The sequence below is a fragment of the Musca autumnalis genome, unplaced genomic scaffold, assembly GCF_047663935.1.
Source record: "Musca autumnalis isolate F117 unplaced genomic scaffold, ASM4766393v1 scaffold_5, whole genome shotgun sequence".
NCBI classification, from domain to species: Eukaryota; Metazoa; Arthropoda; class Insecta; order Diptera; family Muscidae; genus Musca; species Musca autumnalis.
The window spans coordinates 62,917,859-62,943,773 of record NW_027412088.1 but is presented as its reverse complement, the minus strand read 5'-3'; the positions used below and the strand labels follow the sequence as shown (position 1 = coordinate 62,943,773).

General features: G+C 36.0%; 1 protein-coding gene across 5 annotated transcripts in view; it reads right to left on the bottom strand.

Annotated features, from left to right (window-relative positions):
• Nucleotides 1–25,042, bottom strand: part of Gp150 (leucine-rich repeat domain-containing glycoprotein 150) — a 132,370-nt gene extending 107,328 nt beyond the window's left edge. The window contains exons 1-2 of one of the 5 annotated variants that reach the window (XM_073989566.1): nt 24,769–25,042; nt 24,557–24,623 (exon numbers count right to left, since the gene is read on the bottom strand). The gene's annotated coding sequence lies outside the window, so the exon portion shown is untranslated. Of the gene's footprint in view, nt 1–24,556 lie in introns of all 5 variants that reach the window. The other 4 variants (XM_073989568.1, XM_073989571.1, XM_073989569.1 and 1 more) reach the window with 4 other exon arrangements.
• Between the last annotated feature and the right edge of the window lie 873 nt (nt 25,043–25,915).

Sequence of the window (25,915 nt, the reverse complement as noted above, 5' to 3'; positions counted from 1 at the left end):
TTCAAAGATTTTAATTACCAGAAGCCTCGTGAATGTTTTCTTTTAAAAAAAACTGCATACCGTACACAAAGGTCTTATATTCTATGGATATTCTCACATTACTATTTACACTAAAATCAAAATAAATAAAAACAAACAAAATAACTTATCTTATCACATACACATAAGGAAAGCTCGACATATGCTTGTATTCATCGCCACCATATAGGTCATAGTCTCTTTTGTGTACTTTAGGCTTAAGATTTCCATATCTATGTTTTTTGTTGCTATTTATGTGGCAAAACTAATCCTCCTATTTAGCTTGATTTTGTGTTCACCACCTAATTTGTTTTTAGACGCTTCAATTTATTTTCTGGCCATAAAATTTGTTGTTTCTTCAAACTCAATAACTATGTATTGTAAATATGCACGGCAACCATTATATGTTTAAGTTGGGTTAGATTTTCGTATCTTTCTTTCCCTACTATTCTTGTATTTTTTTAATGGGTTGACCATACAAATTTGCATGCACTTTGGCTTCTTAAAATGCATTCCTTAAGAAAAAGTCAGTCGGCAAGGGGCTTGTTTGGCAGTAATTCTGGTTTGTCACTAATTCATGCATGACACTTGAAAATGTTTAGTGAGAAGACTGACTTTAAGATAACCCAACGAAACATTTTGGTTAAAGAGATAAGAGACACGATAATCGGTAACTACAATCTAACAGTTGCCAGAAAGAAGAAATCTTTAATAAGTTTTGGTCGGAGAGAACTTTACAAATGTATGAACACTCTACTGATAATTTCCGAAATTATTGTACGAATATTGTAATACAGAATGTTGTTAATCCAGATGTTGGAATGCTTAGCAAATACTGCGAAACATTCGACAACCGAATGATGCTCATAGACTTTATGGAGGTATATCGTAGAGATTCACAGGAGCAATAGTTATGGTAGCGAGCAACAGTTATGGTAATCTTACAGAAATATATTTGATTGTTACAATCATAATACAATACTATTACAGCAACCACATATTTATCAACCATATACCAAGCAAAGAAGGAATAGGGTCGGAGCAAATACGGATATTGTAAATATGTAAAAATATTACCTCAAACAACCGCATTTAATAGTCTGGTACAAAGAATATTGTCATCGTACTGTATGGTAACATATAATGCCCGGGTTCGATTTCCAATCCAGGCAACATCACAGTTTTCAGCGGTGGCAAAAAATATCTTTCATCGTAATGTTTCCTGCGTTTCAGCCATATAAGTCGTGTCGGCGATAAAAAGTGGTTTGTTATTATTGGGTCAATATAAACAGGGGTGAATTCATTGATATGAGAGAAGTCTCCGTGATCAACAATATGTATTGTTACGGTTTCAATTGCCTACACGACATTACTTTACTTAGTTTTTCACATTGCTTTACATAGCTGACGGTTTTAATTCGCGGTCTGATTTACAACTCAATTTACCCACCTGCTTTTCTCTTAAACTGATCATTTAAAGGATAGTACTCTGCAGATCATTAGGTCTCCTAGAGTCATTGCAGATATAGAGAACGTATGTTGTTGTTGCTGTCACGTAACGTGTGTGGGTGATTTTGGCTGGTGTAAACGCATGGATTTTCAATCAGTTGAGTGTGTGGAGAGAGAAACGTTCACTTAGAGCATCATGGCCGCTCCCTTGCGCGTCGATGCTCTGTTGCAATGTGAGGCATTGTGAGTTTCGTGAGTGTAAATTTACTCTCGCTCACAATTTGTGTAAACACTAACTGGTAGTGAGCGAGAGTAAATTTATCGACGCGCAAGGGAGCGGCCATGATGCTCTAAGTGATCGTTTCTCTCTCCACACACTCAACTGATTGAAAATCCATGCGTTTACACCAGCCAAGATCACCCACACACGTTACGTGACAGCAACAACAACATACGTTCTCTATATTCTCGCTCAGAGAGACTAATGCACAAAATATTTTGACCACCACCGGTTTGCACAATGATAGCCCCCTAAAGTATGCAGAATAAAATATTGTGCCCATCGCAGAAATAGCGTAAGAATTTACTCTAAGAGTGAAATCAAGTGGAAAAATAAATTTATTTTTGCACAAAGCAAACAAGCAACTACACAATCGTATGCTTTGTTATTACAGATAAAGGACTCTGATTTTCATCGTATGTATTTGATTTGGTATAGTTTGCAGCTGTGAATTATATACTCAATTCCTCCTACACTAACAAATAAAACAACACCAACTAAAAAAGTACTCGGCAATAATAGAATCGGCTCGATTTCGAGCTTATTTTACTCACACACACGAAGCATATGCACTCTTATTCGACTGGCATAAAAAAATAGAGTACACTCGATAGTAGCAGGAGTACTTCCGCTCGAATTCGAGTGAGTTTCACTCTCTAGTCGAATTGGAGCTAACATTTCGGAGTTCTGACGTACAACCACTTTCTGGGTCCAAAACTGCATGTCCGTCCGTCTGTTGATTTATTTTTGTAAAGTGAGGATGTTCATGGTTTTGTCAAAACACGCTATTTCTTTTGGTAAGAATCGGTTCAGATTTGGATATAGCTCCCATGTATAAATTCGGTCGCTTTGAGGTATTTGATGCATCAAACATGCCATGTATGTTTAATTTCAATGAAATTTGGAATATGAGACGAAATTTGACCTAGATATAAATTTCCGAATTTATATTGAAATCGGTTCCAATTTGGATATAGCTGGTTTATGTATACATTTTCGGTTGATTTGTAGTGTTTGACGCACCAAACATACTACTTCTAAAATTTTTGATGAAATTTGGAAAATATGTCGGAGTTTGGTCTAGAAATAAGTTCACCAAATTATATTGAAATCGGTCCAGATTTGGATATAGCTCTTATACATATTTTCGACCGATTTGGGAAATTTCAATGAAATTTGGAATATGAGACGAAATTTGACCTAGATATAAATTTCCGAATTTATATTGAAATCGGTTCCAATTTGGATATAGCTGGTTTATGTATACATTTTCGGTTGATTTGTAGTGTTTGACGCACCAAACATACTACTTCTAAAATTTTTGATGAAATTTGGAAAATATGTCGGAGTTTGGTCTAGAAATAAGTTCACCAAATTATATTGAAATCGGTCCAGATTTGGATATAGCTCTTATACATATTTTCGACCGATTTGGGAAATTTGACGCATCAAACACCCTATGTTTATATTTTTTTCCAGGAATAAGTTCGCTATTATATTTCAAAAAGTGTTCAGATTTATTTGACGCACCAAACGCAAAATTGGACAGTCTTTTTTGACAAAATTTGGAAAATGTGACGGAATTTGGTTAGAAGAAATTTCGACAAATTGTATTGAAATCATTGTGGTCCTTCGTCTTGTCTTCCAAGTAGAAGATTTTGAAAATGTCTTCTAGAAAGACATTTATAGAAATCCACAAATTCTTTGTGAAGTCGTTAATCTCTCTCCAATGTTTCACTGGGTTATCCATTGTAACTGATCACAAGTTACGATATTACTGCTGCCGTTGTTGTTTTGGTCTTTTCTCTTTTGTTTATTTTGCTCTGTTTTATTCACTCTTGTCTCGTCTTCTGTTGTTTTCTCGACGTTTGCCGTCTTGTGGTTGATGGACGTGTTTTTGTTTTACTTCTTGCCAGTTGTGGTTACTGGTTACCCACTGCTAATAACATGTATATGTTTGTTGTTGCTGTTACGCTTGCTATCGCTTGTTTTTATCTGTAGGCTGAAGTTTTAGTTGTTGTTGTACTGTCTGTCTCGTTTCATGACTGGCTTGCTTGCATTTCTTTATTTACCTTTAGGATGCAATATCAATGTTTAGGGGTTTTATGTTGCAGTCTGGGATAAATGAAATGACATGGTGTGAGTGCATTTCTTGGTCAGCCAAAGGGATACGGTGGAGAATGAGAGAAGAAAAGAACCGTTAACCTTTATTTTTTGCTTCCCCACTGGGTATAAGCCATGATACCCCCTCTGTTTGAAGCCACCAACACAAATCAATCTCTTTTGATGTGTGTGTGTGCCAGATACCCTTTACCTTCTTAATCCACTAAATAGACTTTGTTATAAAGTCCCAGATCACCGGTGCACTTCTTTTTGGTTGCATTTTTTCGCTTAAAGAAAATGTTGTATCATTCAAACTGGTCTTAAGTATAGCGTTTTGTGTGTTGTTGTATGTATCTCAGGGTATTTTACGGTGGGCGTTTATTTGATTGTGACAGCATGCAAACTGACATTAGATATCTTGTCTCGCAAACAGTTACCATTACGATTGATAGCTAAAATTTTCTATGCATTTGCATGACATTAAAATTATTTTGAACCAAATTGCTTCGTAATGAAAAGCTCTTTTCAACAAAACAGACAACACCGCAAGGGGTTAGAAATAGATTTAAATTGATTTCAAAATTTTCTTTTGGTGCGCGCAACTATTGAATCCAGACTGGCAATGATTTATTTGACAGTGGATAAATTTTTAGGAAATTTCATTTCATTTGTGCGATGACTATGTCATGCGGGGCTTAGACTTTTGTTGTTGTTGTTTTCTTGTTTTTTTTTTTAACTGTCAAATCAGTGTGGAATTTTGTCAATGCATTTTTGTTGTTGTTGTTGTTTATGACTCTCATAACTAATCAACCAGTAAATTATCTATCTTATGTTTGGGGAGGGCCAGTTGTATTTATTGTAGGCGTTGTATAGTATATTTGACATTTGAAATATGGAAATGCGTTTGTTTGGAAACTAGCTTTTTCAGCTGACACGTAGCGTTTAAAGTGGTTTTCTGCTTTCTAATCTGCCTACGAAAATTGCTCTTGGAATTTAGTTATTAAAATAAAATGTATGACGGAATGTTTTTCCTTAAACTTGTTGGAAATAATGGTTACCCAGAAAAACAATCCTATTTTCTCTCTCTATAGATTTGGCATTGAAGAAGATTTTCTCTCTATAATCTTCTGGCAATGGCTACTCATATTTTGAATTCAGGTTTTGCACTGTTGTCGGGGTGATTTTAAGATAGGGCAAATTGTCTCATAATTGCTATGGAATTTCCTTCTAATGTGACATTTTACAGATGTTATCAGTTTTCGACTATCAAGCTACTAGAATGGCAATTTATAACATTGCCGGACAACTTATAAATGATATTGAAGGTGACACCTAGCAGTACATGCTGGAAAGTTAAGCCGAAATCTATGATATACGAGTACGTATCTCAAACAGTGTGGCTTCAGTGTAGCTGATGACAAACATATCATCGAAATTTGGTTTTAGTTTGCGTAGAGAGCCGTAGTAGGATTGAACAGTGATCTGAACCCTTTGCAATTGACTTTTTAATGATTTAGGAAACTAGAACATTTTTATGGAAAAGTTATTGTTATTTAATGAAAGTGTTTCCATTTTTCTTGATTCATCATTGTAGCTAAAATCCTCAAAATACTGAAAATCGGGAGGTACCGTAATATATCGGTTTTACCAAAACATGGACCTATATTGATGATTTTTGGTGGAGAAATTTTGTGGCCACTGACAACCTCAAATGTCAAAATAACAACTTGTTCGGTTAAACATTGTAGCTAAAATCCTCAAAATGCTAAAAATCGGGAGGTGCCGTTATATGGGGGCTATACCAAAACATGGACTTATATTGACGATTTTTGGTAGAGAAGTTTCGTGGCCACTGACAACAACACATGTCAAAGTACAGCTAGTTTGGTTAAAATTTTAGCTAAAATCATTAATATACCGAAAGTCGGGAGGTACCGTTATATGAAGACTATACCAAACCATGGACCTATGTTGACGATTTTCGGTGGAGAAGCTTCGTGGCCACTGGGAACCACACATGTCAAAGTACAGCTAGTTTGGATAAAAATTGTATCTAAAATCCTCAAAATACCGAAAATCGGGAGGTACCGTTATATGAGGGCTGTACCAAAACATGGACTTATATTGACGATTTTTGGTGGAGAAGTTTCGTGGCCACTGAGAACCTCAAATATGAAATTACAGCTAGATCGGTTAGAAATTGTAGCTAAAATCCTCAAAATACCAAAAATCGGGAGGCACCGTTATATGGATGATATACCAAAACATGGACTTATATTAATGATTTTTGGTTGAGATTTGTTCGTGACCACTGAGAACCTTAAGCGTCGAATTACAGCTATTTCGGTTAAACATTGTAGCTAAAACCCTTTAAATACCTAAAATCGGAAGGTACCGTTATATGGGGGCTATACCAAAACGTGGAGCTATGTTGACGTTGTTTGTTGGAGAGATTTCGTGGCTACTGAGAACCACAAATGTAAAGTTACAGCAAGTTTGGTTAAAAATTTTAGCTAAAATCCTCCAATACGAAAAATCGGGAGGTACCGTTATATGGGGGCTATACCAAAACATGGACTTATGTTGACGATTTTTGTTGGAGAAGTTTCGTGGCCACTGAGAACCACAATTGTCAAGATACAGCTAGTTCGGTTAAAAATTGTAGCTAAATTCCTTAAAATACCGAAACCCGGGAGGTACCGTTATATGGGGGCTATACCAAAACATGGACCTATGTTGACGATGTTTGGTGGAGAACTTACGTAACCACTAAGAACCACAAATGTCAAGTTACAGCTAGTTCGGTTAAAAAATTTAGCTAAAATCCTCAAAATACCGAAAATAGGGAGGTACCGTTATATGGGTGCTATACCAAAACATGGACAGATATTGACGATTTTTGGTAGAGAAATTTTGTGACCACTAACAACCTCAAATGACAAATTACAGCTAGTCCGGTTAAACATTGTAGCTAAAATCCTCAAAATACCGAAAATCGGGAGGTACCGTTATATGGGGCTATACCAAATCATGGACCTATGCCCATAATTTTTAATGACAAATTTTAGCTAATTCGGTTGGCCTATTTTGACAATTTGTGTTAGAGAAGTTTTGTAACCAATGCACAGTGGATCCACCCATTGGCCAAAAATAAAAAAAATGAATGTCAAAATTTTGGTACAACATCTGGCAACTCTGACAGCTATGACATGGACCTTTTTAAAAATATATTAATTTTTGTTTCATTCGAACGCGATCTTCTTAAGAACAGCTTCAAAAGTCGGAACATTTGACTAATATTTTTTGTTGTGAGTTCATCCTATATTTTAAGTGCAAGTAAATATATTCAAAATATCGCGAAACTAATACGTATAGCAAAATATTATAGTGGATTTTGAAGAGGGAGGTAATAGCTTAATTTTCATTAAAAAATAGTGTTTTTGCGTGTTGTGGAATTCTAGTAAGCTGCATATTTTCTTAGTGTATTTTGTAATGCCACTTCGACCATATACTTAAATTTGACCTAAGGTTTTAGTCATGATGCCCACCAGTGCCCACCTCGGGAATAATTTTCCAAAGTAGCTCAAGAGCTTAAGATTATTCAGTGTTAAAATCAGCTGCCATCTAGTGCCAGACTATAAACGGTGGGCCGCTGACTAGAGCTGCCCTAGAAAAGGGTTTCTATGGATATATTAGCGTATAAATCTGTTATCTGACCACGTACATTAACATAATTGGTATCAGTGGCAAGATGAAGAAATCTTCTTCCAAATTTGTCTTACGTTGGCGGTACGTGCCTTCCAGGAAGAACGCTATAAGATCTATATTAAAAATTTCACAAATTTTTAGACAAAAATTTTGATTTTTTTAATCCGCTAAATTGGTTGGATTTTATGTTGTTTTGGAGATTGTTTTGTTTCCCCAAGCCTATTTTTGCATCATAAGATAATCGGGACCCTTGTTCATGTCATTTTGCATTAACAGCATAAAACAATTCTTACCGTATACCCCCTCCAGAGAGAAAAGGGGGGAGAATGTTACGCTCGTGGTTCCTTAAAACACTCTTCGCAGCAGCACAAAGCTGTAACCAGCGCATTAGCTTGATATTTACACGGGAAATATTTTTGGCCACTTTCTCCATACAAGTGGATCCACTGTGCAATGTTTGTTATTAAAACATTTTTAAAAAATATATTTTTACACTTTCAAACGAGCCATTCCATTGTTTCAATGTGAACTATAGTAGCTCAAAAAACAACTTGATCAATATTTCTTTACCAAAATGATCTGAACAATATTGTTAATTCATTTAATTTTTTGGCATGGCTAGTATATTTATATGTCATTATTAATAATATTATTATTGTTTCTAGGAAAAATACATCGATATAAACATTTACAAAATGAATAATCAAGGAAATTGCAATCCTACAACAGAATATGAAACGTCTTGACTTGTAATCGAAGGTGCAAAAGGCAAATGTCAACAAAAAAGTTGAATAACCAAATATTTTTAAATGGATGCGTCATTTAATTTACGAAAATACATATATACATATACATATGTATGTATGTATGGATATGACTGATAAAAAACGTACAATGATGTGAAATAAAATCAATTTAAATTTTAATAATAGGTTTGTCGTTGTACTTGCTAAATGTTACTGCTGAACAAATTGTATCAGTAATATTTAGCAAATTTTTAAATATATGCATTGTCAAAATTTTAGTATAGCTATTGTAATAAGTTTTACAAAAGTTCCAATCTCTGTTTGCTGGAGAGATACGTAAGGGGAATGGAAGTGAAAACATGCTCGTACTGGCAAATTTCAGGCAATTTCTTTTATATTTTTCGCAATTGACACCATTTTCAAGGTTTTAAAAATAAAAATTGTCGGAACAAAATTGCTTGTATAAATGCAAAAAATCGCTTAATATAAGTCAGGAACGATTTTAGGAAGATTTTTTACAAGTATTGACAAAAATTTGAAAGTTCAATATACTCAAAATTTTCAACAATTTTCTTGAAATCACTTGAATATCTAGACAATGTAATTTCCGTGTGAAAAAGTTCTTCTAAACATGTGTTTCAAGGGTTAAGAGATCACATTGACATAAAATAAAACGATAAAAAATTGTTCATGATTCAAAAAAACATAATAAAATAAATAAATAAAAATACTCCCCATAAAAAAACCAAATATCAGTTTGTAATGCTTGATTTACTAAGTGGCGCCACTTATGGAAATTGAATTTTTAAAAGGCCTCTTTTCAATCAACAATCATAACGACAACATTTGATTTTATGTCAATATTAAAGCGGCGATCACCATGAAAAAGGGTACCAGCTGTCATTTACGGGACAAACTTTTATGTTTTTTTGTTTTTTAGTTTATGATAGTGAAATGAATGTAAAGCTATAAAAAATACTCTGGGCATATGGGAGATTTCTCTCATATCATAATTACCTTTAAACTATAGCTAAAGCTATGTTCACCCGGTCCGAACTTTTTATATCTTACACACCGAATTGTATTGAAGTCAAATGAAAAGTATTAAGCTCTTCCATCACGTCAAGGATTATTCCTAGTAGAAGTGGAACATGATACCTGGAGAATACCACACTCCTTTAAACAAAGTTTGATTTTAAAATTTTTTTCTACGTAGTCAAAATCCGAAATACTACGTTACAGCCATACCATTTGGAAAATATGTGCACTATCTTTAAAATATGTAAAATCGGGTTGTACCTCATCTGGGGTATATACAAAAATATGAACCTACTATATTGATGCTTGGAGGTTTGCTACCCATTTAGAATCCAAAATTCCAAGTTACAGCCACTTTAGCAGAAAAAATACTTTAAAAGACTTCTAATTGGGCGGTACGTGCTATCTGTGAACCTGATATACGAAATTACAGCAAAATCGTACGGTAAGAACCATTCTATGTGGACCTATGTATGCCTCTAATTTTTGTGCATAAGTTTTTCAACCACTAGAAACTTTAAAATTGCAAATTAGAGTTATTTTGGTCGAAAAATGTAACTAAAGTCCTCAAAATAGCTAAAATACTGAAGTACCGTGATATGGGAGTAATACCAAAATATGCACACATAGTTTTCGTAGAGAAATTTGCTGATCTCTTGGAACCTTAAATATGGAATTACACTACCAAAAATGTGCCGCCTCATCCCCAAGTTCGTTTAGACAAAATTCGTTTCAGACAATTTGGAGTCGATTTAGTCGTCTGTCTGACTGGTGCGTACGACACAACCGATTCGAACCACATTTTGCACTTCGTAATATTTTGCCCAAACTTAGTTTAAGTTTGAAAATGGACCATATCGGCCCACTCCTTTGGGTATCTCCCCCACAAAAGCTCAAAAATTTTCTGCAAAAAGGGTGTGAACGATAACTCTTGAAGGGAGTAAAAGTTTTGGTCAAAACCATACTTCCTGAGATAATTGCCTAAACGCTCCAAGAAACCTTGGCGGCACGAACTAAAATGGCAAATCCGCAAGATAACTCTCGCAGGGTTTTTCTGATCATCTAGTCATATATAAGGTTGGAATATGGACTATATCAGTCCAAAAAGTTCTTCTTGCGGGCCCTTTACGACGGCGCAATTTTTTTCGGGGGCATGTTCATACTTCCTAAAATAATGGTCCAACAGCTCCCAAAAAAGCCTGCCGGCACCAACATTAAAAACGTAAGAAAACCCTCGAAGGAAGAAACCAATTTGGTCCAAACGACGTACATCGTATTATTTCTTACAGTCTCGAATTATGTCCGACCATTCCTTTGGAATTACATCGGACCATTCATTCGAGTACCTTCCAAACCAAGTTTAAAATAGTGAAGTTCAACGACTCGTTTGGGATCGTTTTTAAATTGTTGGCAAAATGTTGTGAGGCCCTATTTAAGGTAGTCCAATTTTTTTCGGGGGCAAATCCATACTTCTTGAGAAATTGGCCCAAAAACTCAAAAAAAAAAACGGCTATAGACGTCAGAAATATTGTGTTTGCTTCTTTCTTTAGGTGCTGTTTTTTGGAAGCTATATCAAAACAAGTAAAAAAGTATTAGTCAGCTTTGGCGACCCTTTTTGAAATTTGAAATTGCCGACAAAAATGTAGATTACGATTAACGTACAAAAGAGTTGGGCCAAATTTGTTCAAGAGATATCGTGCATACCATTTAAGTGGCATTTTTTAAATATTCGGGGGAAGTACCGGAAGTTATGGACCGGTATTGCCCATCTTCGGACTGAAACTATGACAAAATATGACGAAGGCCAAATTTGGGACCAAATCGGTTGATCAGTTCGAGAGAGTTATCGTGCCCTCCAGCCACTACATATGGTGCCATAGGGGTTTTTTACACCTTTCGGGCTGTTTTCTCAAGAAGTGTGGACTTGCCCCTGAAAAAAACTTTTACCGTCGTAACTGAGGCAGCGAATGCAAGTTGCTTCAACAAAAATCAAAGTGAGAGCAGGTCTTAAAGTGAACTTATCCGGTATTTTGTGTGCTAGGTACCCGAAGGAGTGGACAAATATAGTCCATATTCAAACCTGATCTATATCCGGTAGATATATTAGGATGTGTAAAGTATGGACCAAATCGGTCACTTCCTACAAGAGTTATCGTGCGAACAATTTTTCCAAAAATTTTTGAACTTTTGTGGGGGAGGTATCTGAAGAAGTGGACCGATATGGCTTATCTTCGAACTTAAACTTAAACTATGTTTGGACAAATTTTGGACCAAATCGGTTGATCCGTTCGAGAGTTATCGTGCGCCAGCCAGACAGACGGACGGACATTGCTAAATCGACTCCAAATTGTCTGAAACGGATTTCGACCAACATACTTCGGGTCTAAAACCATTATACCCTCGTTAGCATAAATGCTGAGGGTATAATGAAGACCGTTACAACTTATTTTCAATACCAAACATTCCAGGAATAATAGAAACTTCTGCACCAAATTATAAAACTCCATGGTTATATTGCGAACGGTATCTTGATTTCCACATACATCCGGAACGACGTGGTTATATTGACTTTAAATTTTATGCTGATCAAGAATACATATACTTTATAGGGTCTCCGATGAATGACAAAAATTATTGTACTCTCCACATTATAGTGAAGGGCATTAACACATATTGTAAGCGATAGATCAAGGCCTACATAAGGTCGGCAAATAAGCCCAGCTGATTATTATCTTTGATGTCAAAAATATTATTGTGATTTAAAATACAAAGAAACTAAAATCACAATAATGTAAAATCTATTATGTTTGTTGTCAAATGTTGTTAACAGTACTCTGAATGGCCGACCTTCTGTGGGCCTTGCCATAGATTATACAAAAACAGTGAATTCTTTGACAGGAATCGGATAACTGCCGCTAGGAATGAGAAAATCACATATTGATGTTAATATTAATATCAGTTCTTTACATATCATAATAATATAACTAAGGCCTTCTTAAAGCTTCAAGAAATCCATGAAATTCCCTTAAAAATCCATTTAGAGCAATAATGTCCTTACATTGAACTAAACGCCAAATCCACGATATGTCTGTACAAAGTCTGACATTTTCCCACCGCTTCTCACCGAGTTATTTTAATGAGGATAATTATTTTATTTTAACAGAGGGGAAACCCTCTTTTGAAAAAATAATTTGGTTTAATTTCTCTCATCCAGAATGTCAGCAAAACAACAGATTTTCCACAGATTTTTCGGTCCGAAGTCTGATGTTTCGGTGAATTTCTGTCATCTTGATTTTCTCGTTATATTGAGTAGCCACAAAGTGCAACGATTAAAATAGGAACACCACTGTCTCACCCAAAAAACGAAATTGTTGGTAAATTAAAGGCACCAGTATTTCCTAGAGTTAGCTTCTTAAAATTATGTCGTATGCCCTAATTGAAGGCAAAATAATTGTTTTTTTTTTCAATTTCGCAAATAAATGTATGATATGGTGAACTGGAGAATTTAATATTCTGGAAGAACTTTTTAAAGTATCATCTTTTAAACAAATATGTGGCCAACAAAAAGCAAAACCTAGTGACAGCTGTTGAAAAAATCAATATTACTTTAAAAACAGAAGCATGTGGTTCTAGGCATAAATTTTATTATATTCACAACTTGTATAAATAATTTATGTAAAAACTTCCAATGGAAATCTTATATTTAATAGAAACGTGATATTATCTTTAGACAAATTAATGTTTATAACCCTTTAATGATCATATGAATGTAGTAGGTGATTAACACAGTTCGGGGTTTTAACTGAGTGCCATGCACAGTAGAACTTCATTCATTACCTGTTTTAGAGTTTATTTCTGATAGCTGTTCGTTTATTTTTATTGTTTTCCATTAATTGAAGCTCAGCTCTTTTTTTATTATTTCGTTATATCTCTGATCGTTGACAGTCTTAACTGTCTGGTGGCGTATGTGAGCTTGTGGTTAAACAAATATGCTGGAATATCACGTACGAATAACTGGCTAAAATGTCTTGAATTAGCCAAACAGCAAAAGTGTACACATATGAATACATAGCTATTTTCATATTTATAAGCATTTTACTCTACCCCCCTTCCCGAGACTTTGGTCGAAGAATTGGAGAAGCTCACAATAAGTAAGAAGCAGAAGAGAACCGTCAATACCAATTTAAGATCAGCAATAAGAAACCTTAATGTGACGAGAAAAAAAGGGGACAAACAAACAAAATCTATACACATGTGTGTATATACATACTTACTAGAAAAACATATGACAACAGCAACAAAAGTAATATTAAACTCTGTTCCTATCTTGAATATTAATATGAAAAACTTGAAGAGCATTTTTCTATGGAAAAACAATTTTGTTGACACATAGCTGCTGCGTTAAAATGAAGCCGCCCTCAATTACGCTTAGAATGGGTTATGGTGAGAAAATTATGGAAGAAACATCTTAATGTTTTCTTACAGTTGACAGATTTAAGAGTAGAGGATTTTTTTCTAAAGGGTATATTTTCAATATTAAATTTCATCATTTTATTTTTGAAATTTTTATGATCACTCGTCATCACTTTTCTTGATTGAAATATTTCACAGACAAAGTCCGTGAAGATTAATGTGCTCATATATAAAATGTTTCCAAGTCTTGGAGTTATTATGGCTAAGGGCTTAGCAAACATACTTCATTCTTCCTATCTTCTGCCAACAATAAATTTGCGTTATTCATCAGAAAAAAGATTTGTCATCGTTTATTTCTTACGTGACGTAGATATCAATCTATAAATCACTGTTGACATGATTTTGTATCTACAGACCCCTTTCTGACACTAACGGATTAATTCATACTTTTAAAGCATATAAATATTGATATAATTGTGCTATATCTTTTCATTTCCTTTAAGGGTTATGAATCTCCTTGTATGCCTTAACGAAGAAACTAGGTCATGTGTTCAAATATTATATGCGAGAAGAGATCATGTTGTTCCAAGTCCAATGATCATAAGACCTAACATAGGATATTATAAGTAGAAACCCAGCCAAAATTCCTAGCAAGTAAATGGAGTCGCACACGTTTAAGCGGATTCATCACTTTTTTAATACTTACGCGAAACACTCACTTCCCGAATAAACATTTCACTAATTCTTAAGAATGACATTTTCATGAGTTCAATTTAACTCAATCCAAAGAATGGGTGACAGCACCACTAAAAACTACCCAGCAAAATTCGAAGGAAGGGGTGCCATGCGATGACGTGATTTCATGGCATCTTTTGCATTGGTTCAAACAAAGTCGTGATCTTTTCATTAGCATTTGAACCAATGCAAAGGAAGTCGTGAAAGATCCGATCTTTCAATCAGCATTTGAACCCATGCAAAGGAACTCGTGAAAGATCCGATCTCTTCATCAGCATTTGAAAACACATTTTTCTAAATATATAAAATTAATTATTTACAATGGGTGACGTAGGGGATGAATGATACCAAGCAACGGTCTTGACCGGCTTTAACATGGCAAAGCCCAGGATTTATCTTGGTCCCTCTTTCATGTCAAGTGGACACTGACCTCCCCGTGGTGTCACCTGGGGAACTGCCTTTAACACCCGTTAAAGGTAGTGAGCTAACATGTGCCGCGCGTTCACCCATAAGAACGTTAAAAACTTGGGTTTGGGCGTCGGGTTAGTAACCCTCCCCTAGAAAAAACATCCTACTATGAAAAAACGAAAGAAAAACAAACCCCTCTAAAGTTGACGAACCCCGCAAACGTTTTAAGGACCATGATCTACGAATCTGCACCTGGAATGTTCGCACTCTTTATAGAGAAGGTGCAGTCTTCCCATTGGCAGACGTACTTGAAAAGTACAAGGCCGATATTACTGCCATACAGGAAATACGATGGATTGGGAAAGGCGTCACAACAACACCTAAAGGTGACGCACTGTATTATAGCTGCCATGACGTATAACATGAGTTTGGTTGCGGATTCGTAGTTAGTCGGAGACTAAAACATCTAGTATCCAGCTTCACCCCAGTGAATGAAAGACTTGCTGCAATTCGAATAAAAGCTAAATTCTTCAACATCAGCTTTATTTGCGCTCATGCTCCCACTGAAGAAAAGGACGAACAGACCAAAGATATATTTTACGAGCGCTTAGAAGAAACATATGACCGTTCCCTGCCCATGACATTAAAATCATTCTAGGCGATTTTAATGCCAAAATTGGAAAGGAGAATATCTTTGGCCCAACAGTCTGGAAATTCAGTCTCCACAGTGAAACATCTGACAATGGTATGAGGCTGATAGACTTTGCAGCTGCAAAAAACATGGTAGTTAGCAGTACCAGATTTAATCATCTCGATATTCATAAGGGCTCCTGGCTGTCTCCAGATCAAAGAACAAGTAATCAAATTGATCATGTTGTAATAGATGGAAGACATTCATCCAGCGTGTTGGATGTACGATCGTTCCGAGGCGCAAACATTGATTCGTACCACTACCTTGTTGCAGCAAAGGTACGTATCCGTCTAAACGTTGCAAATAAAGCACGAACAGACTCAACGCGGAAGTTGGACATCGATAGGCTGCAAACACAACAGATAGCCACAGCATATTCCACTCAACTAGCCCAATTGCTTAACGCAAGCACTCCTTGTCCCGATAACATAACAACACAATGGCAGCATATTGCCCACTCCATGCAAACAGCCGCAAAATCCATACTTGGATTCCAGAGACCTCCACAAAGGAATTCATGGTATGACCAGGAGTGTCGTGCTGCTACCGAAGAGAAAAATGCGGCATATAGAGCTACTTTGCAATCAGTAGCAACGCGGAGCGCGCGAGAGAGATATCGGGAGAAAAGGAGAGAAGAGAAACGTCTTTTCCGCAAGAAAAAGAGAGAAATGGAAAAGCGGGAGTGTGAAAAAATCGAGATGTACAGGAGCCAGAATGAAGTCCGAAAATTCTACCAAAGAGTGAAACATCAAACAGATGGCTTTGGTACAGGCACTTCCTCCTGTAGACACCAGCAAGGTAATTTGGTAACAGATACAGATAGCGTGCTCAGGATATGGAAGGAACATTTCTCCAATCTGCTGGTATCCAATAGTAGCGAAGACGATGATACCACAGATCCAATCCCAGAAGATGGTATAGAATGTATACCGCCCGGCCAAGATGAGGTAAAAACAGCAATCAACCGGCTGAAGAATAATAAAGCAGCAGGAGCCGATGGCTTACCAGCCGAGCTGTGTAAAACCGGAGGCGACGCGCTGATAAGGTGTATGCATCAGCTAGTTAGCACCATCTGGCAGGAAGAACGCGTACCCGACGATTGGAACCTGAGCATCCTATGTCCCGTCCACAAGAAAGGAGATAAGACTGTATGCTCAAACTATAGGGGCATAAGTCTTCTCCCTATTGCCTATAAGATAGTGTCAGGGATATTGTGCGACCGACTAAAGCCAATGGTCAACGAAATAATTGGACCATACCAATGTGGCTTTAGGCCTGGCAAGTCCACCATTGACCAGATATTTACCCTGCGGCAAATCCTAGAGAAGACCCAAGAAATGCAGATCGACACATTTCACCTTTTTGTCGATTATAAAGCAGCATTCGACAGTCACCTCCGATCAAAGGTATTCCACGCAATGTCTGAATTTGGTATCCCCGCAAAGCTCATCCGGCTTTGTAAGATGACTTTAACTGATACTAGGTCCTCAGTTAAAATTGGAAAGAACCTCTCCGAAGAATTTTGTACCAAAAGAGTTTCAGACAAGGAGACAGCCTTTCGTGTGACCTATTCAACATTTTGCTGGAAAAGGTAATACGAGATTCAAATGTCAAAAGAAATGGCACAATTTACACCAATAGCCACATGTTACTTGCCTATGCTGATGACATAGACATCATGGGACGATCAGTAAAGGAAGTAACTGATACCTTTAGGGAGGTCGAAGCAGAATCTGCGAAAGTGGGTCTGGCGGTAAACGGCGAAAAGACCAAATTGATGGTGTCGACGCGCAAAGCGTCCATAGAGCTCGGACCAACTGTGCAAGTTGGTACATACAATTTTGAGGTAGTTAAAGACTTCGTCTACCTCGGCACTGCCATAAACACAACAAACAACATCAGTTGTGAAATAAGAAGAAGAATTGTATTGGCCAACAGATGCTACTATGGTCTAAGTAAGCCATTTAAAAACAAAGCCACATCTCGTCAAACAAAAATAACACTATACAAAACGCTGATACTACCCGTGCTAATGTATGGCTCCGAAGCATGGGTACTTGCGCAAGCAGACAAGGCAGTGCTTGGTGTGTTTGAGAGGAAAATTCTTCGAAAGATCTACGGGCCGATTTGCGTTGACGGTGAATATCGACGTCGTATGAACCACGAGCTATATAAGCTATACAAAGACATGAATATAGTTAAACGTATCGAGATGCAACGATTGCGTTGGCTAGGCCATATCATGAGAATGAGCGATGATGAACCCGCTAAAAAGGCGTGTGAATACATGCCCCATGGCGGTGGACGTAGAATCGGCAGGCCTAAGCTTCGATGGAGCAAACAAGTGGATGAAGAAATGGAAAGGCGCGGTATTCCAAAAAGTCAAGCGAAAAACAGAGAGGAATGGAGATCTTCTCTTAGTTCGGTCTATGGAACAAATGTTCTGTAATGGGCCAACAAAGTAAGTAAGTAGTAATTATTTACAATAGGCTTGATGTTGTCGGAGACTCGAAATCACAACCAACGTTTTTAAAACTCTCGTCGTAATGATAATGTCATTGCAAAGGGTTGGTGAAAATGACATGCCAAAGCATTGGTGGAAATGACATGCCAAAGCATTGGTGAAAATGACATGATTGAATGGCATCTTTAGCATCGAACATTTTGCTGGGTATGTATTTAATACACTGAAGAGAGTAGGTGAGATCTTTCTCATACTAATAAGATTTTCAGTGTGTGTACATAGAAAAAAAAATCGACAACAATATTCAATTAAATTTTGATTGATTTTCTGCCGATAAACAAATTGTCATGTTTACAAACGTGTTTATCAAAGATTTGCCCCAAACATTTTCGGTTTTTGGCATGCTGTTTTTGTTTACGTATTTATCGAAAATATAATAACTTGTATTTCATCGTCTTTCAAAAAGTTCGTCACATTTTACTTTATCGGAAATTTTTTTCTGTGTACTATGCCTGAAATCACTGCCGTGGGCCAGCCGCTTACTCAAAAATGAATTTTAAGTTGGTTTTAAGGTCGAGGAGTCAACTTGAAATCTGTCGAAGGGTAAAAGGCTAAAATCCCGACCGAAGGTCGTTAACTCAATAAAAACTAAAAGTCTCCGTACATAATACACATGACATTCTTGCTTAAGTCATTTCTGATGAATGAATAAAGAACGGCCGATCCAAATTCGAACTAAATTCCCTCTTCCTTTTATTATTTTATCAGAAATGACTTAGGCCAGAAAGCAGCCACTTATGTATCGAGAACTTTGCATTTACATACCGTTGGGCGTTGTGTCCTATTTAATTTGGACTTTGTCCAAGGCTCCAAGGTCTAATGCCCAAATCGGGTCTTATGACCGTGGTCTTAATGGTCATAATGGACGAACATTGGTGGCGTCGTTTTTTATTGGGATAGCTAATACAACGTTGTTTTTCAAAATAGTCTGACAGGTTTGGTTTTTTTCGCAAACACTTTCGTCGGAGTTGTGTTAGGTTGCCATTGAAGTTTTTTCTTTGTTCACCTTTATACTTCGTTCACACCTATAAAACGTTTCTTGTTGAAGAAGTTATTGAAAAATTTCTTCGGTGAAGAATATCTACAAGCTAGAAACAAGGGAACTGATGAGATCCAGTGGCGTGGATCGAAACTAGTCTTCCCTGCCTTACCCATTGGCGAACAATGCCAAACTTTTTCCACTCATAAATTAGTTGTTTTAGAATAATAAAACAACAACAATGGGATTAAGCCAGACTATTTTGAAAAAAAAGTCATAACGGACTTTAGCTAGGGCAGAAAAAATTGATGTTGTTTGACTGACAGATTTTTTTTAATATGGAAATTTTAGCAGTTCTTTACAATGACAGTTTTTCAAATTCTATGGAACGCCGATTTCAGTAATTCCGTGGAATGATATTTTCAATAATTCTTTGGAGTTGAATTCTTATGAGCTAATATAAACTTATTCCAAAGAATGAGCTAAAGCATCACTTCACATTACATGGAACCGAACAAATGGCATTTGGCTATACCTAAATATGGACATCCACTAAAAATGGTTTTCTACCTTTTTGGCCTGTTATAAACCTACGTTTAAAATTTGGAGGCGGTAGCTCGATTAGAACTATTTTGGGCACTCTTTTCCGTACAAGTGGGATTGGTGTGAATTGCTTGTTTACATTTTGTATGAGATTTTATTCACAATAATGCATTTTTGTATGATGATCAGCTGTTTTTGGCGTTACACCTTTTTATTCCGGCATGACTAATTCTTATTAATTACATTTTCATGCGTTCAATTGGGCTCATTCCAAAGAATGAGTGACAGCACCACTAAAGTTATGCATTTAATACACTGAAGAGAGTGGGTGAGAACTTTCTCATACTAATAAAGGCAGCCAGATTTTCAACTCAATTATATGAAACCTATGCTTTTGGGAGTACACACCAACATTCAAAACTGACAGTCAACGTACTTTTAGGACAATTTTCTGGTAAATAAAAACTTTCGTTTGGCTAAAAATGTTTGAAATACAATATTGAAAGTGTTATTTAGAAATTAGGAAAGTAATTATTCCGTTAGACATTGATATTAACGAAATAGACCTCGACGACTGTCAGTTTTGTTGGTCACTGTGTACATAGAAAAAAACAATCGACAACGATTTGATAAACAAATTCAAATATTCAATTAAATTTTGATTGATTTTTTTTCGATAAACAAATTGTCATGTTTACAAACGTGTTTATCAAACATTTGCCCCAAGCATTTTCGGTTTTTTTGGCATGCTGTTTTTGTTTACGTATTTATCGAAAATATAATAACTTTTATTTCATCGTCTTTCAAAAAGTTCGTCACATTTTAGTTTATCGGAAAATTTTTTCTGTGTACTATGCCTGAAATCACTGCCGAAGGCCAGCCGCTTACTCAAAATTTTGAATTTTAAGTTGGTTTTAAGGTCAAGGAGTCAACTTGAAATCTGTCCAAGGGTAAAAGTCTGAAATCACGAGCGAAGGTCTTTAACTCCATAAAAACTAAAGGTATCGGTACATAATACACATGGCATTCTTGCTTAAGTCATTTTTGATGAATGAATAAAGAACGAACTAAATTCCCTCTTCCTTTTATTATTTTATCAGAAATGACTTAGGCCAGAAAGCAGCCACTTATGTATATAGAGAACTTGACGTTGGGCGTTGTGTCCTATTTAATTTGGACTTTGTCCAAGGCTCCAAGGTCTAATGCCCAAATCGGGTCTTATGACCCGGTCATAATGGACGAACATTGGTGGCGTCGTTTTTTATTGGGATAGCTAATACAATTTTGTTTTTCAAATAAGTCTGGCAGGTTTAGTTTATTTCGCAAACACTTTCGTCGGAGTTGTGTTAGGTTGCCAAAGAAAAACTTCTCATTGAAGTTTTTTCTTTGTTCTCCATTATACTTCGAGCTGATGATTGATGTTTGGGTATAAAACGTTTATTGTTGAAAAAGTTATTGAAAAATAACTTTGGTGGAGAATATCCACAGACAAGAAACAAGGGAACTGATGAGATCCAGTGACGTGGATCTAAACTAGTCTTCCCTGCCTTACCCCTTGGTGAACAATGTCAAACTTTTTCCACTAATAAATTAGTTGTTTTAAAATAATAAAACAACAACAATGGGATTAATCCAGACTATTTTGAAAAACAAAAAAAATCATAATGGACTTTAGCTAGGACAGAAAAAATTGATGTTGTTTGACTGACAGATTTTTTTTAATATGGAAATTTTAGCAGTTCTTTAGAATGACAGTTTTTCAAATTCTTTGGAACGCCGATTTCAGTAATTCCGTGGAATGATATTTTCAATAATTCTTTGGAGTTGAATTCTTATGAGCTAATATAAACTTATTCCAAAGAATGAGCTAAAGCATCACTTCACATTACATGCAACCGAACAAATGGCATTTGGCTGATTAACCATTTTTGAGATATAGAGGCTTAGATCAAATTGTCAGATATTTTTCTTAGGTCTTCAGGATTTAGTTTTTTTTTAATTTTCCCTGTTAAGGCTAAGATAATTTTTTAATGATTTTTATTAATTTTCTCCTTTAGAGTTAAGCTTGATGATCGAAAATTTTTTGCAAGTGAAAAAGAAAAACCAAAGACTCGAACCCACACAGTCACCAAATTACGTAACCTGGTTTCGCTGTTAGTTGAGTAGCTCTTTTAGCTTGAAAACTGCAAATCCTTTCGAAATGGGCCTAAAGAATAGCTGCGAAACTTCTATACAAGATTGGCTTTCGTAATTTTTTTCTAGGTTGTACCATTTTTGAGATATATACGTTTAAGTTGTAAAGTTTCAGTCATGACATTGTTTTATAAGGAGGCGATCCAGTCAATCCATTGTCCTAATTTGAACTTCTATATCTCAATAACGGTAAAAATTACGAAGAAATAATAAAAACCAATCTTGTAGAGAATTTTCATAGCTACAACATTTTCTTTAGTCCCATTCCGATAGGACTTGCGGTTTCAAAAATCGTGAAAACCTAAAAATCCCTTAAAAATGTCAACTTGAATCGCGATTTATTTAAAAAGCGATACGGCATTTTTTTTCTCATCTATGAACATTGCTGTTTCAGAATCTTCAAAAACTTCCCAGATGTAAGCACCTTCCATTTAAAATTGGTTCAAGAGCACCGTGTAAGTCGATATAACCATGTCCGTCTGTTGAAATCAGGATACAACTCACAATTTTTAAGGAAGTTTGGTATTGAAAATGAGCTATATCAGTCCACGTTTGATATAGCCATCCACAGAACGGTAACTCCGGTATTCGGTATTTTGAAGGCTTTACCCCTATTAACCCACCGAAATGTCTGAAATTTGGTATTTAGGCTTCGTTGGGGTACAAAACTTTTTACCTGAAATTCGTTGGTGTAGCCCCAAAAGAAAGGGTCCTACCGATTTTCCGTAATTACCCACCGAAATGGCTGAAATTTGGTATTTAGGCTTCGTTGGGGTACAAAACTTTTTACCTGAAATTCGTTGGTGTAGCCCCCATAGAAAGGGTCCTACCGATTTTCGGTAATTACCCACCGAAATGGCTGAAATTTGGTATTTAGGCTTCGTTGGGGTATACATCTTTCTACCAGAAATTTATCGGTATAGGTCCACACCTTCATATAGCTCCCATAGAGCGCTACCTGCCGATTGCCGGTATTTTGAAGGTTGTGACCTCAAATACCCACCGAAATGGTTGAAATTTGGTATTCAGGCTTCGTTGTGTGTATAAAATATTGCAGTAGAGAATTATCAGTACAGGTCCACGTCTACATATAGGCCGCATAAAAACGTAACTCCCGATATTCGCTATTTTGAAAGTTGTGGTCTCGATATGTCACCGAAGCGATTGAAATTTGGTATTTAGTTTTCATTGGAGCTATAAAACTTTCCACTTGAAATTTGTCGGTACAGGTTAACGTTTTGATACAGCCCCCATAGAACGTTACTCCCCGATTTTTGGTGTTTTGAAGGCTGTGGCCACAATATCCCACCGAATTGGCTGAAATATAGTATTTAGACTTCGTTGGAGGTATACAACAACTCTCTATCTGAAATTTATCGGTATAGGTCCAAGTCTTCATATGGCCCCCATAAAACGTTACCACCCGATTTACAGCATTTTGAAGGTTAAGGCCTCAATGACTGCAATTTGGTATGTATTTAGTATTCCATATAAGCCCCATGAAATCGTAAGTCCCGATTTTCGCTATTTTGTGGCCTCAGTACATACACAAAATTGCTGCGACCTCCACGTTTCTTCAGGCAGTATTTGAGAAACCTCTACAATATACATAGATGACCTATGTTTTTCAATCATTTAAGAGGTATAGACAAACATAATTTCCAAGTTGTTTTTATGTCCTTTGAACGATTTTAAATGGATTCCTCAATGAGAGAGAGTATATGTAGGTACGTATGTTCTGGTACGGCCCATAGTAATTTCCATTTGTTTACTATAGAGATAGGTGTCTCCCTATTACTCATCAAAATGTGTGTTATTGCGGGGGGATTCATATGTTTTTTTAACCACTGTGCCCTGTCAATTAAACAGGTCCCAACTCTGCAAATTCTTAACTTCCGATCAAATTCAAATGATCCCTTGTACATTTTTCCATAGATTATATTCCAAAGAATTTGTAATTTTTGGTCCCCTGCATCTTTTCATTGCTAACCGCCTTTTATTGCCTCTTCGACTTTTATGACTGAATTTGTTTTTGTCGCCATTAGAGGTGAACTACAACGCGAGCGAGTATGTAAAATAAACCAGATTCTGATTGTGGTTACCAGTTACTTCAGCCCATTCCGCTGGACCCTGTCTATATTGCAGATAGTTTTTTATTTCTCTTTTACGATCACTCGAAATGAGCGCCAGTTGTAAGGAAAAATACAAATGTGACGATACCTGTATGTGAGGTGAACTCCCTTCGTTTCCCCCACACTAACCACTTCAAGTTGTGCTCCATCAGCTCTTTGGTAGACAACAAAAAGAGACAACTCTATTGTTGTCTTTTTTCGTGGACAGGTTAGAAAGAATCAAATAGTTGGTGAATAACCACCATTAAATTACGGTTGATGAAATACGATGACTACTATTTCGACTGATCTTAGAGGTGAGTTGAATTTTGGCTTTAAACTTGTGTTAGTAACGAATATTGGCTATGCGTTGATCATTCGTATTCGTTCAAAGCCAGAAAAAATAGGTAGGTAGACATGAAACGAGGTGAAAAACACGTACAACAAAAACAGCAACAACAATAGGCCAAGATAAAATATTCTTAAAGTACAAGTAGGTACCTATGTAGAAAATGTTGTACGTTGTTCATTGTTCCAATGTAGGTACGTGAAATTTCCTCACTATGGCTTTATGTAAGTAAATATTGATTTTATTCATGGCGTATTGTTGAACTCACCTTAAATTCTTTGAATTGAATTTCTTTTTGCGTAGTTGTTATTACTGCTGCTTTAAATCCTTTAGAGCTGGAAAAATATAATAATCCTTGGTTTAAATTACAAAAAAAACACTGATATTTTGTGCTCACAAAAATTCACAAAATCTTTTTTTCTGATAACCAAAAGCAATAATATTTTTTTGGAATTTGTATCTTTTTTTTTGAAAAATCACCTTTGATATTGATTTTTTATACAATTTTGTTGTGGTTTAATATTTAAAATTCTTTTTGTTTTTATTTTATTTCTTTTTTCTCTCAAGTGATCGTTTTGCTGATCTATCTTTTGTTCAAATTTTTTTTTTTTTTTGTATTTTTTATAAATTCCAAATCGCCCGACACAATCGTTAACACGTTTTTAACACCTGTTGATGTTCAACTCAACTGAATTCCGTGACAGTCGTGTTTCGTTTAATAACTGATTTTGGTAAAATGAGCCGCCATCCGTTCATTCGCTGTTCAATGTTGCTCTCATTGTTGCTTCCTGTGTGGTGAGTTTGGTGTTTTTGGCTCTCTCTTTATTTTGGTTAGTGCACTGAGAGTGCGCTCTCGTTTAAATGTGTACTTGTTTTAATAATCTGTGTATGTGTTGCATTTCCATTGCATATACCTAAATATGGGTCATTCCATATATTTATGTTAGGGTAAATGACATTGGGGAATTTCAGAAGTTTAAAATTCACAATTAAGAAAACCGAAAAACTACCTACTATCAAAAAATGTTCAGCAAAATTGTTTAAAATTATAGCGAAATTTTGGAACAGCTGTTGAATTACATAAATCATTTCGAAAAGGTATGTAGTTCTCTTCGATGGTTTTGACATAACAAATCCCAATATCTGGATTTGTTAGGTTGCACCCCCTGAAATTGTAAGTTTTTAGACATTTTTGTATATTTTACTCACAAAATATAAAATTTGTCCGTTGCCAAAGGCACGAAAATCAATGGTGATGTTTCCAATATAAAGGCCTATGAAAACAATTCTCTTGGTTATATCCATGTGGGTTTCTAGTGGATACATATTTATTGGCAAGGCAATCATTATTAGTTCGTATAGTTAGTTTTTGGTTCATACGACGATATATTCACCTTTATTACAGATTTCCATATAGATCAGTAAATAATGTTTGTAAGTACCCAATCTTCGGCACAAGTGTCATAAAAGGTGTAATTTGTGTAAACCCACTGTAGCATTCTGGGTGTATCTGCCCTCCTATGGGTTCCGAAAGAACCCCCATATGGGCTTCTAGTTTACGAGGATGTTCGGTCCATGTCTTTGGTAAAAGCGGATAACGGGTACTTTGTGTGAATACCGCTTGAAC